The sequence below is a fragment of the Oncorhynchus gorbuscha genome, unplaced genomic scaffold (genome assembly GCF_021184085.1).
Source record: "Oncorhynchus gorbuscha isolate QuinsamMale2020 ecotype Even-year unplaced genomic scaffold, OgorEven_v1.0 Un_scaffold_3561, whole genome shotgun sequence".
Taxonomy (NCBI): domain Eukaryota; kingdom Metazoa; phylum Chordata; class Actinopteri; order Salmoniformes; family Salmonidae; genus Oncorhynchus; species Oncorhynchus gorbuscha.
Window position 1 is genome coordinate 28,257 of NW_025747769.1, and position 18,578 is coordinate 46,834.

Here is an 18,578-nt window from a genome sequence, read left to right on the forward strand (position 1 = left end):
GAGGTGGTGTTATCATCCCCCACTACACTAGACCAGTTAGATAGAGGTGGTGTTATCATCCCCCACTACACTAGACCAGTTAGATAGAGGTGGTGTTATCATCCCCCACTACACTAGACCAGTTAGATAGAGGTGGTGTTATCATCCCACACTACACTAGACCAGTTAGGTAGAGGTGGTCTTATCATCCCCCACTAGACCAGTTGATAGAGGTGGTGTTATCATCCCACACTACACTAGACCAGTTAGATAGAGGTGGTGTTATCATCGCCTACTAGACCAGTTAGATAGAGGTGGTGTTATCATCCCACACTACACCAGACCAGTTAGATAGAGGTGGTGTTATCATCCCACAACAGACCAGTTAGATAGAGGTGGTGTTATCATCCCCCACTAGACCAGTTAGATAGAGGTGGTGTTATCATCCCCCACTAGACCAGTTAGGTAGAGGTGGTGTTATCATCCCCCACTAGACCAGTTAGATAGAGGTGGTGTTATCATCCCCCACTAGACCAGTTAGGTAGAGGTGGTGTTATCATCCCACACTACACTAGACCAGTTCGGTAGAGGTGGTGTTATCATCCCACACTACACTAGACCAGTTAGGTAGAGGTGGTGTTATCATCCCACACTACACTAGACCAGTTAGATAGAGGTGTTGTTATCATCCCACACTACACTAGACCAGTTAGAGAGAGGTGGTGTTATCATCCCCCACTACACTAGACCAGTTAGGTAGAGGTTGTGTTATCATCCCACACTAGACCAGTTAGATAGAGGTGGTGTTATCATCCCACACTACACCAGACCAGTTAGATAGAGGTGGTGTTATCATCCCCCACTAGACCAGTTCGGTAGAGGTGGTGTTATCATCCCACACTACACTAGACCAGTTCGGTAGAGGTGGTGTTATCATCCCACACTACACTAGATCAGTTAGGTAGAGGTGGTGTTATCATCCCACACTACACTAGACCAGTTAGATAGAGGTGGTGTTATCATCCCACACTACACTAGACCAGTTAGGTAGAGGTGGTGTTATCATCCCACACTAGACCAGTTAGATAGAGGTGGTGTTATCATCCCACAACAGACCAGTTAGATATAGGTGGTGTTATCATCCCACAACAGACCAGTTAGATAGAGGTGTTGTTATCATCCCACACTAGACCAGCTTGATAGAGGTGGTGCTATCATCCCACACTAGACCAGTTAGATAGAGGTGGTGTTATCATCCCACACTACACTAGACCAGTTAGATATAGGTGGTGTTATCATCCCACACTACACTAGACCAGTTAGATAGAGGTGGTGTTATCATCCCACACTACACTAGACCAGTTAGATAGAGGTGGTGTTATCATCCCACACTACACTAGACCAGTTAGGTAGAGGTGGTGTTATCATCCCACACTACACTAGACCAGTTAGATAGAGGTGGTGTTATCATCCCACACTACACCAGACCAGTTCGGTAGAGGTGGTGTTATCATCCCACACTACACCAGACCAGTTCGGTAGAGGTGGTGTTATCATCCCACACTAGACCAGTTAGGTAGAGGTGGTGTTATCATCCCACACTAGACCAGTTAGATAGAGGTGGTGTTATCATCCCACACTAGACCAGTTAGGTAGAGGTGGTGTTATCATCCCCCACTACACTAGACCAGTTAGATAGAGGTGGTGTTATCATCCCACACTACACTAGACCAGTTAGATAGAGGTGGTGTTATCATCCCACACTACACTAGACCAGTTAGATAGAGGTGGTGTTATCATCCCACACTAGACCAGTTAGGTAGAGGTGGTGTTATCATCCCACACTAGACCAGTTAGATAGAGGTGGTGTTATCATCCCACACTAGACCAGTTAGGTAGAGGTGGTGTTATCATCCCACACTAGACCAGTTAGGTAGAGGTGGTGTTATCATCCCACACAGGCCTCCTTGCTCGCACATGGTTTTTCAGTTCTGCCCACAAATGTTCTATGGGACTTGAGGTCAGGGCTTTGTGACGGCCACTCCAATACCATGACTTTGTTGTCCTAAAGTAATTTTGCCACAACTTTGGAAGTATGCTTAGGGTCATTGTCCATTTTATTTTTCCAGGTAAGTTGACTGGGAACACGTTCTCATTTGCAGCAACGACCTGGGGAATAGTTACAGGGGAGAGGAGGGGGATGAATGAGCCAATTGTAACCTGGGGATTATTAGGTGACCGTGATGGTTTGAGGGCCAGATTGGGAATTTAGCCAGGACACCGGGGTTAACACCCCTACTCTTACAATAAGTGCCATGGGATCTTTAATGACCTGAGAGTCAGGACACCCATTTAACGTTCCATCCGAAAGACAGCACCCTACACAGGGCAGTGTCCCCAATCACTGCCCTGGGGCATTGTGATATTTTTTTAGACCATAGGAAAGAGTGCCTCCTACTGGCCGAACACCACTTCCTGCAGCATCTGGTCTCCCATCCAGGGACTGACCAGGACCAACTCTGCTTAGCTTCAGAAACAAGACAGAAGTGGTATGCAGGGTGGTATGCTGCTGGCCCATTTGGAAGACACATTTGTGTCCAAGCTTTAACTTCCTGACGGATGTCTTGAGATGTTGCTTCAATATATCCACATAATTTTCTTTCCTCATGATGCCATCTGTTTTGTAAAGTGCACCAGTCCCTCGTGCAACAAAGCACCCCCACAACATGATGCTGCCACCCCCGTGCTTCACGGTTGGGACGGTGTTCTCCAAACATGACGATGGTCATTATGGCCAAACGGTTACATTTTTGTTTCATCAGACCAGAGGACATTTCTCCAAAAAGTACAATCTTTGTCCCCAAGTGCAGTTGCAAACCGTGGTCTGTCTTTTTTATTGCGGTTTTGGAGCAGTGGCTTCTTCCTTGCTAAGTGGCCTTTCGGGTTATATCGATATAGGACTCCTTTTACTGTGGATATAGATACCTGTACCTGTTTCCTCCAGCATCTACACAAGGTCCTTTGCTGTTGTTCTGGGATTGGTTTGTACTTTTCGCACCAAAGTATGTTCATCTCTAGGAGACAGAACGCGTCTCCTTCCTGATCGGTATGACGGATGGGTGGTCCCATGGTTTTTATACTTGCGTACTATTGTTTGTACAGATGAACGTGGTACCTTAAGGCATTTGGAAATGGCCCCCAAGGATGAACCAGACTTGTGGAGGTCTACAATAATTTTTTCTGAGGTCTTGGCTGATTTCTTTAGAGGCACTGAGTTTGAAGGTAGGCCTCAAAATACATCCACAGGTACACCTCCAATTGACTCAAATGATGTCAAATTGCTTCTAAAGCCATGGCCTTATTCTCTGGAATTTTCCAAGCTGTTTAAAGGCACAGTCAACTTAGTGTATGTAAACTTCTGACCCACTGGAATTGTGATGCAGTGAATTATAAGTGAAATAATCTGTCTGTAAACAGTCGTTGGAAAAATGACTTGTGTCATGTCCTAACTGACTTGCCTTAACTATAGTTTGTTAACAAGAAATTTGTGGAGTGGTTGAAAAACAAGTTTTAATGACTCCAACCTAACCTAAGTGTATGTAAACTTGCGACTCCAACTGTACACACATATATATATAGTGCACTACCTGACCAGGTCCCATAGTGCACTATGTAGGGAATAGGATGCTATTTGAGACACATACTATCTCACTAAAATCAATCATTCTTTATCTCTGTCTCGGACTAGGATATGACATCGTCAAAATGCCTCAGTGTTTTGTTTACCACCACAAGGGTTCCGTCTATTGCAGAGGCAGGGCATCACCACGGTAACATCACAGAGAGCTAGGGCTGGGCTCTAGTCAGCCTCGTCAAGAGTCTGCATGATCAAGCACCATGATCTGTCTATGCAATCGGGACTGTAGGGAGAGATGGAGAGATAGGAGGAAGCAGGGGAAAGAGGGAGAGAGAAGGAAGCGGGAGAGGGAGTAAGAGAGAGAATGAATGAGATACAGAGAGACACACAGAAAGAGGAAGAAGAGAGAGAGAGGGATAGAGAAGGAAGAGGGGAGGGAGAGTGAAAGAGAGGGAGAAGGACAGGAGATGGAGAGAGAAGGAAGAGGGGAGGGAGAGAGAAGGAAGAGGGGAGGGAGAGTGAAAGAGAGGGAGAAGGACAGAAGATGGAGAGAGAAGGAAGAGGGGAGGGAGAGAGAAGGAAGAGGGGAGGGAGAGTGAAAGAGAGGGAGAAGGACAGGAGATGGAGAGAGAAGGAAGAGGGGAGGGAGAGAGAAGGAAGAGGGGAGGGAGAGTGAAAGAGAGGGAGAAGAACAGGAGATGGAGAGAGAAGGAAGAGGGGAGGGGAGGGAGAGTGAAAGAGAGGGAGAATGACAGGAGATGGAGAGAGAAGGAAGGGAGATAAACGAGCCAGGGGAGTAAACTACATTTAGTTAAGTTACATTCTCCTGAGGATAAAAAAAGGGAACACACACACACAGTGTTGTTGTAGATTCCCTTCCCTTTATCTTTAAAGACTCAGTGACCTAACTTGAACGCAGCTCCCCCTCCTCCCTCATCGCCCCCTTTCTCTCTTCCCTCTCCTCCCTCTCCTCCACCCCTTCCTCCCCCTCTCTCTCGTTACCATGGCAACGTGGGCGGCACATTTCTGCTCGAGCAATCAAGTGACCTTTTTTTACAAGACCTTAGCAAGAGAGAGAGCGAAAGAGAGAGGGACAGAGGGGAGGGAGATGGAGAGAGAAGGATGCAGTAGAGAAGGCAAGGGAGAGAGAGAGAGAGAGAGGGACCGAGGGGAGGGAGATGGAGAGAGAAGGATGCAGTAGAGAAGGAAAGGGAGAGAAACCGAAAGAGAGGAAGAGAGAGAGAGAAGGACCGAGGGGAGGGGGACGGAGAGAGAAGGATGCAGTAGAGAAGGTAAGGGAGAGAGAGAGAGAGAGGGACCGAGGGGAGGGGGACGGAGAGAGAAGGATGCAGTAGAGAAGGCAAGGGAGAGAGAGAGAGAGAGGGACCGAGGGGAGGGAGACGGAGAGAGAAGGATGCAGTAGAGAAGGCAAGGGAGAGAGAGAGAGAGAGGGACCGAGGGGAGGGAGACGGAGAGAGAAGGATGCAGTAGAGAAGGTAAGGGAGAGAGAGAGAGAGAGAGAGGGACCGAGGGGAGGGAGATGGAGAGAGAAGGATGCAGTACAGAAGGCAAGGGAGAGAAACCGAAAGAGAGGAAGAGAGAGAGTCAACCAGTATTTTTTGTTTAAATCTTTGTCTTTATAGGCCACATAGAACAACAATACACCTTCTGCTGTGCTGTACAAAAGGCTATGAAGACGACATCACTTCATCATTCATTCAGAGCTGTCTGTCTGTCTGTCTGTCTGTCTGTCTGTCTGTCTGTCTGTCTGTCTGTCTGTCTGTCTGTCTGTCTGTCTGTCTGTCTGTCTGTCTGTCTGTCTGTCTGTCTGTCTGTCTTGTCACCCAGTTATACACACACACACATATTGTGTTCTGACCTTTCAGGATAGCACACCCCAGTGCACACGTGCGCGCATGCACACAGATTAACACACACACACACACACACACACACACACACACACACACACACACACACACACACACACACACACACACACACACACACACACACACACACACACACACACACACACACACACACACACACACACACACACACACACACACACACAGAGTGTTAGTGGTTTGCAGCAACAGAAGCAGAAGTCCCATTCCATGTGTGTAAAGTTAACTGAGAGTTTCTACAACGATTCAGCCTTTTTTTCTTGTCAGTTCATTTGCAAGCAAGAATATTAACCATAGGAAAGCAATACACTGTAGACTGCACTATATCTAACTCACATATGATGAGAGGAGAACGTGTGTGTGTGTGTGTGTGTGTGTGTGTGTGTGTGTGTGTGTGTGTGTGTGTGTGTGTGTGTGTGTGTGTGTGTGTGTGTGTGTGTGTGTGTGTGTGTGTGTGTGTGTGTGTGTGTGTGTGTGTGTGTGTGTGTGTGTGTGTGTTGTGTTAGCAGGGGTCACTAAAAACACAACAGGAAGGTATCCAACAGTGAGAATTCCGCGACGGGATGAGGGAGTGTCTGTGTCGCTATGACGATATGATGAAGTAAACATCAACAGAAACAAAAATGTCATCTTTTGCTTCCTTTTTCCACAGGTCTGCGATTCGCCTGTTTTGTCCCTCTGCCCTCACCGTACCAACCCAGCATAAAGGCCTGTCTGTCAGTCAGAACTAGGAAAGTAGTAGGTGAGGCTCAGAGGTTGATATAGAGAGTGTTTCTAGGGAGGACTATTTTGTCAGTAGTCAGTGGGCATTTCCCCTCAAAGCTGTTCCAATGTTCCCTTTTACCCAAAAATAAGGACTTGTTGGAGCTTGTGTTAGGTCTCCTTCCAACGTCAGTGTTTTCCTTCCTTCTGTATCCTTCCCCATCAGTGCTAAGGCTTTCCTTCTTTCTGTATCCTTCCCCCTCAGTGCTAAGGCTTTCCTTCCGTCTGTATCCTTCCCCATCAGTGCTAAGGCTTTCTTTCCTTCTGCATCCTTCACCCTTGAAGAGTGCTAATTTTGTTTCCATGTCCCCCCCTTGTGAGTCCCAGGGGCCCTCCTTCCTTACCCATTCACTTCCTTCAATTCTCCACCCCTCCCGAATTCGTTACCCCTCAATCATTTTATCATGTTTGACATACGGGTTCTCCAGAAGGTACAGGTACTTCTCATAATTCTCCAACATATACTTTGGGGCGTACATGTGCTCTTTGGGGTCCGAGGGGGGGTACTCCTGCACCGATCCATCAAACCAACCCCCCGTCCGGATCAGGTCCCGGATATAATTTAGATCCCGTTTGTCCTCGTAGTCGCCCCAACGCGGGAAGTCCCCGTTCTGGGCCGAGATCAGCTTAAAATAGATGCCCTCAGGGCTAAAGCACCAAGAACAGTGCCACCCAGCAAAGTGGAAGGGGCTTCCAACGGCCCACTGGACCAGGATGTGACCCGTGTCGTTTTCGTACTTCCTGAAACCGGGCATGGTGTAGTATTCCCGGCGCCGGAGACGTATCCCATCGGCATCATAGACGTCTCGGAGCATTCCGACTGTGCACCCCGACACGACCTCCAACGACCCCAGCTAGAACAAGAAGGTGATACTTTATTGAGAAGGAATCTATCAAATCAAATCACATTTTATTGGTCACATACACATGGTTATCAGATGTTAATGGTCTCATACACATGGTTATCAGATGTTAATGGTCTCATACACATGGTTATCAGATGTTAATGGTCTCATACACATGGTTATCAGATGTTAATGGTCTCATACACATGGTTATCAGATGTTAATGGTCTCATACACATGGTTATCAGATGTTAATGGTCTCATACACATGGTTATCAGATGTTAATGGTCACATACACATGGTTAGCAGATGTTAATGGTCTCATACACATGGTTATCAGATGTTAATGGTCTCATACACATGGTTATCAGATGTTAATGGTCACATACACATGGTTAGCAGATGTTAATGGTCTCATACACATGGTTAGCAGATGTTAATGGTCACATACACATGGTTAGCAGATGTTAATGGTCTCATACACATGGTTATCAGATGTTAATGGTCTCATACACATGGTTATCAGATGTTAATGGTCACATACACATGGTTAGCAGATGTTAATGGTCACATACACATGGTTAGCAGATGTTAATGGTCTCATACACATGGTTATCAGATGTTAATGGTCTCATACACATGGTTAGCAGATGTTAATGGTCTCATACACATGGTTATCAGATGTTAATGGTCTCATACACATGGTTAGCAGATGTTAATGGTCACATACACATGGTTTATCAAATCAAATCAAATCAAATTTTATTTGTCACATACACATGGTTAGCAGATGTTAATGCGAGTGTAGCGAAATGCTTGTGCTTCTAGTTCCGACAATGCAGTGATAACCAACAAGTAATCTAACTAACAATTCAAAAAAAAACTACTGTCTTATACACAGTGTAAGGGGATAAGGAACATGTACATAAGGATATATGAATGAGTGAAGGTACAGAGCAGCATACAGTAGATGGTATCGAGTACAGTATATACATATGAGATGAGTGTGTAGACAAAGTAAACAAAGTGGCATAGTTAAAGTGGCTAGTGATACATGTGTTACATAAGGATGCAGTCGATGTTGTAGAGTACAGTATATACATATGCATATGAGATGAATAATGTAGGGTAAGTAACATTATATAAGGTAGCATTGTTTAAAGTGGCTAGTGATATATATATATATATATATATTTACATCATTTCCATCAATTCCCATTATTAAAATGGCTGGAGTTGGGTCAGTGTCAATGACAGTGTGTTGGCAGCAGCCACTCAATGTTAGTGGTGGCTATTTAACAGTCTGATGGCCTTGAGATAGAAGCTGTTTTTCAGTCTCTCGGTCCCAGCTTTGATGCACCTGTACTGACCTCGCCTTCTGGATGATAGCGGGGTGAACAGGCAGTGGTTCGGGTGGTTGATGTCCTTGATGATCTTTATGGCCTTCCTGTAACAACGGGTGGTGTAGGTGTCCTGGAGGGCAGGTAGTTTGCCCCCGGTGATGCGTTGTGCAGTCCTCACTACCCTCTGAGAGCCTTACGGTTGAGGGCGGAGCAGTTGCCGTACCAGGCGGTGATACAGCCCGCCAGGATGCTCTCGATTGTGCATCTGTAGAAGTTTGTGAGTGCTTTTGGTGACAAGCCGAATTTTTTCAGCCTCCTGAGGTTGAATAGGCGCTGCTGCGCCTTCTTCACGACGCTGTCAGTGTGAGTGGACCAATTCAGTTTGTCTGTGATGTGTATGCCGAGGAACTTAAAACTAGCTACCCTCTCCACTACTGTTCCATCGATGTGGATAGGGGGTGTTCCCTCTGCTGTTTCCTGAAGTCCACAATCATCTCCTTAGTTTTGTTGACGTTGAGTGTGAGGTTATTTTCCTGACACCACACTCCAAGGGCCCTCACCTCCTCCCTGTAGGCCGTCTCGTCGTTGTTGGTAATCAAGCCTACCACTGTTGTGTCGTCCGCAAACTTGATGATTGAGTTGGAGGCGTGCGTGGCCACGCAGTCGTGGGTGAACAGGGAGTACAGGAGAGGGCTCAGAACGCACCCTTGTGGGGCCCCCGTGTTGAGGATCAGCGGGGAGGAGATGTTGTTGCCTACCCTCACCACCTGGGGGCGGCCCGTCAGGAAGTCCAGTACCCAGTTGCACAGGGCGGGGTCGAGACCCAGGGTCTCGAGCTTGATGACGAGCTTGGAGGGTACTATGGTGTTGAATGCCGAGCTGTAGTCGATGAACAGCATTCTCACATAGGTATTCCTCTTGTCCAGGTGGGTTAGGGCAGTGTGCAGTGTGGTTGAGATTGCATCGTCTGTTATCAGATGTTAATGGTCTCATACACATGGTTAGCAGATGTTAATGGTCACATACACATGGTTATCAGATGTTAATGGTCTCATACACATGGTTATCAGATGTTAATGGTCTCATACACATGGTTATCAGATGTTAATGGTCTCATACACATGGTTATCAGATGTTAATGGTCACATACACATGGTTATCAGATGTTAATGCGAGTGTAGTGAAATGCTTGTGCTTCTAGTTCCGACCCTGCAGTAATATCTAACAAGTAATCTAACAATTTCACAACAACTACCTTATATACACAAGTGTAAAAGAATGAATAAGAATATGTACATATAAATATATGGATGAGTGATGGATGAGTGATGGATGAACGGCAAGATGCAGTAGATGGTATAGAGATACACACACCCAACCCCTCACATACACACACCCAACCCCTCACATACACACACCAACCCCTCACATACACACACCCAACCCCTCACATACACACACCCAACCCCTCACATACACACACCCAACCCCTCACATACACACACCCAACCCCTCACATACACACACCCAACCCCTCACATACACACACCCAACCCCTCACATACACACACCCAACCCCTCACATACACACACCCAACCCTCACATACACACACCCAACCCCTCACATACACACACCCAACCCCTCACATACACACACCAACCCCTCACATACACACACCCAACCCCTCACATACACACACCCAACCCCTCACATACACACACTCAACCCCTCACATACACACACCTAACCCTCACATACACACACCTAACCCCTCACATACACACACCCAACCCCTCACATACACACACCCAACCCTCACATACACACACCTAACCCCTCACATACACACACCCAACCCTCACATACACATACCCAACCCCTCACATACACACACCAACCCTCACATACACACACCCAACCCCTCACATACACACACCCAACCCCTCACATACACACACCAACCCCTCACATACACACACCCAACCCCTCACATACACACACCCAACCCCTCACATACACACACCCAACCCCTCACATACACACACCCAACCCTCACATACACACACCCAACCCCTCACATACACACACCTAACCCCTCACATACACACACCTAACCCCTCACATACACACACCCAACCCCTCACATACACACACCCAACCCCTCACATACACACACCCAACCCCTCACATACACACACCCAACCCCTCACATACACACACCCAACCCCTCACATACACACACCAACCCCTCACATACACACACCCAACCCCTCACATACACACACCCAACCCCTCACATACACACACCCAACCCCTCACATACACACACCAACCCCTCACATACGCTCACCAACCTCTCACATACGCTCACCAACCTCTCACATACACACACCTAACCCCTCACATACGCTCACCAACCTCTCACATACACACACCCAACCCCTCACATACGCTCACCAACCTCTCACATACACACACCTAACCCCTCACATACGCTCACCAACCTCTCACATACACACACCCAACCCCTCACATACGCTCACCAACCTCTCACATACACACACCCAACCCCTCACATACGCTCACCAACCTCTCACATACACACACCCAACCCCTCACACACACACACCCAACCCCTCACATACACACACCCAACCCTCACATACACACACCCAACCCCTCACATACACACACCCAACCCCTCACATACACACACCCAACCCTCACATACACACACCCAACCCCTCACATACACACACCCAACCCTCACATACACACACCCAACCCCTCACATACACACACCCAACCCCTCACATACACACACCCAACCCTCACATACACACACCCAACCCCTCACATACACACCCAACCCCTCACATACACACACCCAACCCCTCACATACACACACCCAACCCCTCACATACACACACCCAACCCCTCACATACACACACCCAACCCCTCACATACACACACCCAACCCCTCACATACACACCCAACCCCTCACATACACACACCCAACCCCTCACATACACACACCCAACCCCTCACATACACACCCAACCTCTCACATACGCTCACCAACCTCTCACATACGCTCACCAACCTCTCACATACGCTCACCAACCTCTCACATACACACACCTAACCCCTCACATACGCTCACCAACCTCTCACATACACACACCCAACCCCTCACATACGCTCACCAACCTCTCACATACACACACCTAACCCCTCACATACGCTCACCAACCTCTCACATACACACACCCAACCCCTCACATACGCTCACCAACCTCTCACATACACACACCCAACCCCTCACATACACACACCCAACCCCTCACATACGCTCACCAACCTCTCACATACACACACCCAACCCCTCACATACACACACCCAACCCCTCACATACACACACCCAACCCTCACATACACACACCCAACCCCTCACATACACACACCCAACCCCTCACATACACACCCAACCCTCACATACACACACCCAACCCCTCACATACACACACCCAACCCCTCACATACACACCCAACCCCTCACATACACACACCCAACCCCTCACATACACACACCCAACCCCTCACATACACACCCAACCCCTCACATACACACACCCAACCCCTCACATACACACACCCAACCCCTCACATACACACCCAACCTCTCACATACGCTCACCAACCTCTCACATACACACACCCAACCCCCCACATATACACACCCAACCTCTCACATACACACACCCAACCTCTCACAAACACACACCCAACCCCTCACATACACACCCAACCTCTCACATACACACCCAACCTCTCACATACACACACCCAACCCCTCACATACACACACCCAACCCCTCACATACACACACCCAACCCCTCACATACACACACCCAACCCTCACATACACACACCCAACCCCTCACATTAACACACACCCAACCCCTCACATTAACACACACCCAACCCCTCACATTAACCCATACATACACCCAACCCCTCACATTAACACACACCCAACCCCTCACATTAACACACACCCATATACCCAACATCTCACATTAACACACACCCAACCCCTCACATTAACACACACCCAACCCCTCACATTAACCCATACATACACCCAACCCCTCACATTAAGGGGCGGCAGGAAGCCTAGTGGTTAGAGCATTGGACTAGTAACCGAAAGGTTGCAAGATCGAATCCCTGAGCTGACAAGGTAAAAATCTGTCGTTCTGCCCCTGAACAAGGCAGTTAACCCACTGTTCCTAGACCAGTTAACCCACTGTTCCTAGACCAGTTAACCCACTGTTCCTAGGCCGCCATTGAAAATAAGAATTTGTTATTAACTGACTTGCCAAGTTAAATAAAGGTCAAATGTAAAAATAAATTAAATTAAGACACACAACCCCTCCGATACATGCACACACATACATTTGGAAAGTATTCAGACACCTTCACTTTTTCCACATTTTGTTACATTACAGCTTTATTCTAAAATGTATTATAAAACATTTTCCTCATCAATCTACACACAAAACAGCATAATGACAAAGCAAAAACACGTTTTTAGAAATGTTTGCAAAAAAACCCCAACAGAAATACCTTATTTACATAAGTATTCAGACCCTTTGCTATGAGACTTGAAATTGAGCTCATGTGCATCCTGTTTCCATTGATCAACCTTGAGAGGTTTCTACAACGTGATTTAAAAAAAATGTATTGATCTTTTATTTTTTTAACCTTTATTTAACTAGGCAAGTCAGTTAAGAACAAATTCTTATTTTCAATGACAGCCTAGGAACAGTGTGTTAACTGCCTTGTTCAGGGGCAGAACGACAGATTTGTACCTTGTCAGCTCAGGGGTTTTGAACTTGCAACCTTCCGGTTACAAGTCCAACAATCTAACCACTAGGCTACCCTGCCACCCCATTGGAGTTCACCTGGGGTAAATTCAATTGATTGGACATGACTTGGAAAGGCACACACCTGTCTATATAAGGTCCCACAGTCGACAGTGGATGTCAGAGCAAAAACCAAGCCATGAGGTCGAAGGAATTGTCTGTAGAGCTCCGAGACAGGATTGTGTTGTTACACAGATCTGGGGAAGTGTACCAACATTCTGCAGTATTGAAGATCCCCAAGAATATAGTGGCCTCCATCATTCTTAAATTGAAGAAGTTTGGAACCAAAAGACTCTTACTAGAGCTGGCCACCCAGCCAAACTGTTCAATCGGGGAAGAAGATCCTTGGTCTGAGAGGTGACCAAGAACCCAATGGTCACTCAGAGCTGCAGAGTTCCTGGAGCTCCTTCCAGAAGGACAACCAGTTCTGCAGCACTCCACCAATCAGGCCTTTATGGTAGATTGGCCAGACAGAAGCCACTTCTCAGTAAAAGGCACATGACAACTTGCTTGGAGTTTGCCAAAAGGCACTTAAAGGACTCTCAGACCATGCGAAACAAGATTCTCTGGTCTGATGAGACCAAGATTGAACTTTCTGGCCTGAATGCCAAGCGTCACATCTGGAGGAAACCTGGCACCAAAAAAAACCTGCTGTGGGGATGTTTTTCAGAGGCAAGGACTGGGAGATTAGTCAGGATAGAGAGAAAGATGAATGGAGAAAAGTACAGAGAGATCCTTGATGAAACCTTGGTCCAGGGTGTTCAGGACCTCAGACTGGGACGAAGGTTCACCTTCCAACATGGCAACGACCCTAAGCACAGAGCCAAGACAACGCAGGAGTCTCTGAATGTCCATGAGTGGCCCAGCCAGAGTCCAGACTTGAACCCGATGGAACATCTCTGGAAAGACCTGAAAATAGCTGTGCAGCAACGCTCCCCATCCAACCTGACAGAGCTTGAGAGGATCTGCAGAGAAGAATGGGAGAAACACCCCAAATACAGGTGTGCCAAGCTTGTAGCATCATACCCAATAAGACTCGAGGCTGTAATCGCTGCCAAAGGTGCTTCAGCAAAGTACTGATTAAAGGGTATGAATACTTGTGTAAATGTCACATTTCAGTTTATTTTCTTTGATAGATTTGCTCAAATAAAAAATAAAAACAGTTTTTGCTTGGTCATTATTTGGTATTGTGTGTAGATTGACAAGGAACATTATAGAATAAGGTAGTAGTGTGGAAAAAGTAAAGGAGTCTGAATACTTTCCGAATGCACGGTACACACAACCCTCCGATATATACACACATACACACACCAGTAAGCAGTTTTAGTGGGTTAAGTGATCCTAATAGCCAACCATAGCACTTAACAGGCACTGTATATCGTTTGAGTGGAATCCAATAGAGATCTTATCTTTCTAGAATCTGTCACTAACAACCGTCAAGTCGTCGGCTCAAATCCTGTTCGAATAGATACGATTAAAAACTTGATTACCCATCAAGTTCACACGGGATTGATTTTTTTAGGCCTGGTTTGGGATTCGAACCAGCAACCTTCTGTTAACAAGCCCGCCCCTGTGATCTCTAATCCTCTAGGCTACCTGCTTCCAGAAGAACCCGTAGAGCGACTTCCTCATGTGGATGGCGAACGGTTCCGTCCACCCGTCGAACAGCTTGAGGAAAAGAAGTCCCTCACGGGCGGGGATCTCGTCGGCATCGTTGATGACGAAGACGTCGTCGGGCGTGATCCGGTCACCTGGCCATGCCGTCGCGGGTCAGGTAGGTACGGAGGTAGTCATCTGCGATCCAGCCGTCCTGGCGCCCGCCGTCGGGAAAGTGGTCTAGGAAAACGTAGAGGATTTTGTGGCGCACGTAGTCGTAGGTTCCGTTCAGGAGGAGACGCAGGAACCTGGAGGGAGGGACAGATACAGACAGTGTGTCAACAGATACGCTTAAACGAGTCTTTCAGGAGAGAGAGACGAAGAGAAGACAGACACACAGACACCCAGAAGGCAAGCCAGCCAGATTGACAGACAGACAGCCAGCCAGCCAGATGGAAAGCCAGCCAGATGGACAGCCAGCCAGATGGACAGCCAAACAGCCAGCCATCACATCATCCTGTCCACTTGTCGAAGTGGTCGTCTCTCTCCGTCGGAGGCAAACAGACACAAAGTCAGCAAGACAGACAGACGCTTATACATCTATGTCCACTCACCGTAGTGGTCGTCTCTCTCCGTAGGCGGTGAAGTTAGACTCACACACCAGGAACAGATCCACAGCCTGGGCCAACTCGTGGAACCTCACGTGGAGAAGATCAAACTCATGGTTCACGTTGATGGCATTGATCACCCTCCTGGGTCTCTCTCTGGGCGTCAGTCTCTCCTTAGTGGGCAGGTTAGAGTGGTAGACCATGGTAGGTACCCCACAGTAGGGCCCGTGCCACCCCGGCCGACACACACATTTTACCAGTCGTTTGCCTCCTCGTCCTCTTGATTTGGCCTTGGGAGGCATGGAGGTGCCGGAGGACGACGGATGGAGTGGTTGTTGGTGGGATTGGTTCAGGACCACCAGGGGCTTACGTTGCCCAGGGGAGCCTGCTCGAGATCCTAACCCAGTACCAGTCACAGTAGGCCCCCCGGGCCGTGCCGCGTCATCCCTGGGGGTGGCGACCTCCGTCCCCTGGCGGAAGCAGAGGGCTCCGGCTTTAGTGCGGACGAAGTAGGAGGTGGGGTCGTCCTGGAGCTGGTGGGTGCGGGTGTGGATGTCGCCCAGGGTTTCTAAGGGGTCCGGGGATGGAGCCTTGGAAGGCACCACCTGGTCATCGATCCCAGCCGAGGCCCTTTCCTCTGGGGCGTAAGGTCTGACAGGGTGGGCTGGGTGGCTGGGGTACCAGGGCTTGAAGTGGAGGTCCTCACCTTCACGCTCCTGAGGAAGACAAGACAAAGAGGGACTGTTTAGCACTTTACTCGTCCTCACAGATCAATCTAGAGAAACTGTATTAGGCCTCTTTACATTCTGCATTGCTGAAGGGTTACAGATAGAAATGTCATTTCCGATTGGGCGGCATATGCAGTATTTACCATGAATACAGTCTGCTCTATTGCGGGAACATTGCCTTTAATTCTTAGGGATAGGCGTCCCGTCAACAGGGAAATCATGCTAGAACTTAATCAAATCAAATGTAATTTGTCACAAGCACCGAATACGACAGGTGTAGACCTTACTGTGAAATACTCACTTACAAGCCCTTAACCAACAACGCAGTTTTAAGAAAATTATTTGCTAAATAAACTAAAAAGTTACTCAATAAATTAACAATAACGAGGCTATATACAGGGGGTACCGGTACTGAGTCAATGTGCGCGGGTACAGGTTAGTTGAGTTAATTTGTACATGTAGGTAGGGGTAAATTGAATATGTATAGATAATAAACACTGAGTACCAGCAGTGTAAAAACAAAGGGGTGGGGAGGGGGTTCAATGTAAATAGTCCGGTGGCCATTTGATGAATTGTTCAGCAGTCGTATGGTTGGGGTAGATGCTGTTAAAAAAAAAGAGTCGTGCTTGGCCACGCAGTCGTGGGTGAACAAGGAGTACAGGAGGGGACTAAGCACCCACCCCAACTGGGGGCGGCCCGTCAGGAAGTCTAGGATCCAGTTGCAGAGGGAGGTGTTAAGTCACAGAGTCCTTAGCTTGGTGATGAGCTTTGTGAGCACTCTAGTGTTAAACGCTGAGCTATACTTACGCAATGTGTTGATTGAATAGAGCTTAGTGTTAACTGCAACTTTGTTGACATCCAATGACTCAGATTCCATTCAACTTTGCTCCTGACATGTAAAAATGGAAGAGCCTTAATGTTTGGACTGGAGGTACTACTGATGATAATGGTGTGTTGACTGGAGGTAAACTACTGATAAATGGTGTGTTGACTGGAGGTAGACTACTGATGATAATGGTGTGTTGACTGGAGGTGATACTGATGGTGTGTTGACTGGAGGTAGACTACTGATGATAATGGTGTGTTGACTGGAGGACTACCGATGATAATGGTGTGTTGACTGGCGGTACACTGATGATAATGGTGTGTTGACTGGAGGATATAATGGTGTGTTGACTGGACTACTGATGATAATGGTGTGTTGACTGGAGTAGACTACTGATGATAATGGTGTGTTGACTGGAGGTAGACTACTGATGATAATGGTGTGTTGACTGGAGGTAGACTACTGATAATGGTGTGTTGACTGGACTACTGATGATAATGGTGGGTTGACTGGAGGTAGACTACTGATGATAATGGTGTGTTGACTGGAGGTAGACTACTGATGATAATGGTGTGTTGACTGATGATACTGATGGTGTGTTGACTGGAGGTACACTACCGATGATAATGGTGTGTTGACTGGAGGTAGACTGATGATAATGGTGTGTTGACTGGAGGTAGACTACTGATGATAATGGTGTGTTGACTGGATACTGATGTAATGGTGTGTTGACTGGAGGTAGACTACTGATGATAATGGTGTGTTGACTGGAGGTAGACTACCGATGATAATGGTGTGTTGACTGGCGGTAGACTACTGATGATAATGGTGTGTTGACTGGATGATAATGGTGTGTTGACTGGAGGTAGACTACTGATGATAATGGTGTGTTGACTGGAGGTAGACTACTGATGATAATGGTGTGTTGACTGGAGGTAGACTACTGATGATAATGGTGTGTTGACTGGTGGTAGACTACTGATGATAATGGTGTGTTGACTGGAGGTAGACTACTGATGATAATGGTGTATTGACTAGAGGGAAAACTACTGATGATAATGGTGTGTTGACTGGAGGTAGACTACTGATGATAATGGTGGGTTGACTGGACTACTGATGATAATGGTGTGTTGACTGGAGGTAGATGATAATGGTGTGTTGACTGGAGGTAGACTACTGATGATAATGGTGTGTTGACTGGAGGTAGACTACTGATGATAATGGTGTGTTGACTGGAGGTAGACTACTGATGATAATGGTGTGTTGATAATACTGATGATAATGGTGTGTTGACTGGAGGTAGACTACTGATGATAATGGTGTGTTGACTGGAGGTACACTACTGATGATAATGGTGTGTTGACTGGAGGTAGACTACTGATGATAATGGTGTGTTGACTGAGGTAGACTA

At 47.3% G+C, this 18,578-nt stretch overlaps 1 pseudogene; it reads right to left on the reverse strand.

Annotated features, from left to right (window-relative positions):
• Window positions 1-6,040: 6,040 nt before the first annotated feature.
• On the reverse strand, window positions 6,041-16,329 carry LOC124027926 (annotated as a pseudogene).
• Between the last annotated feature and the right edge of the window lie 2,249 nt (window positions 16,330-18,578).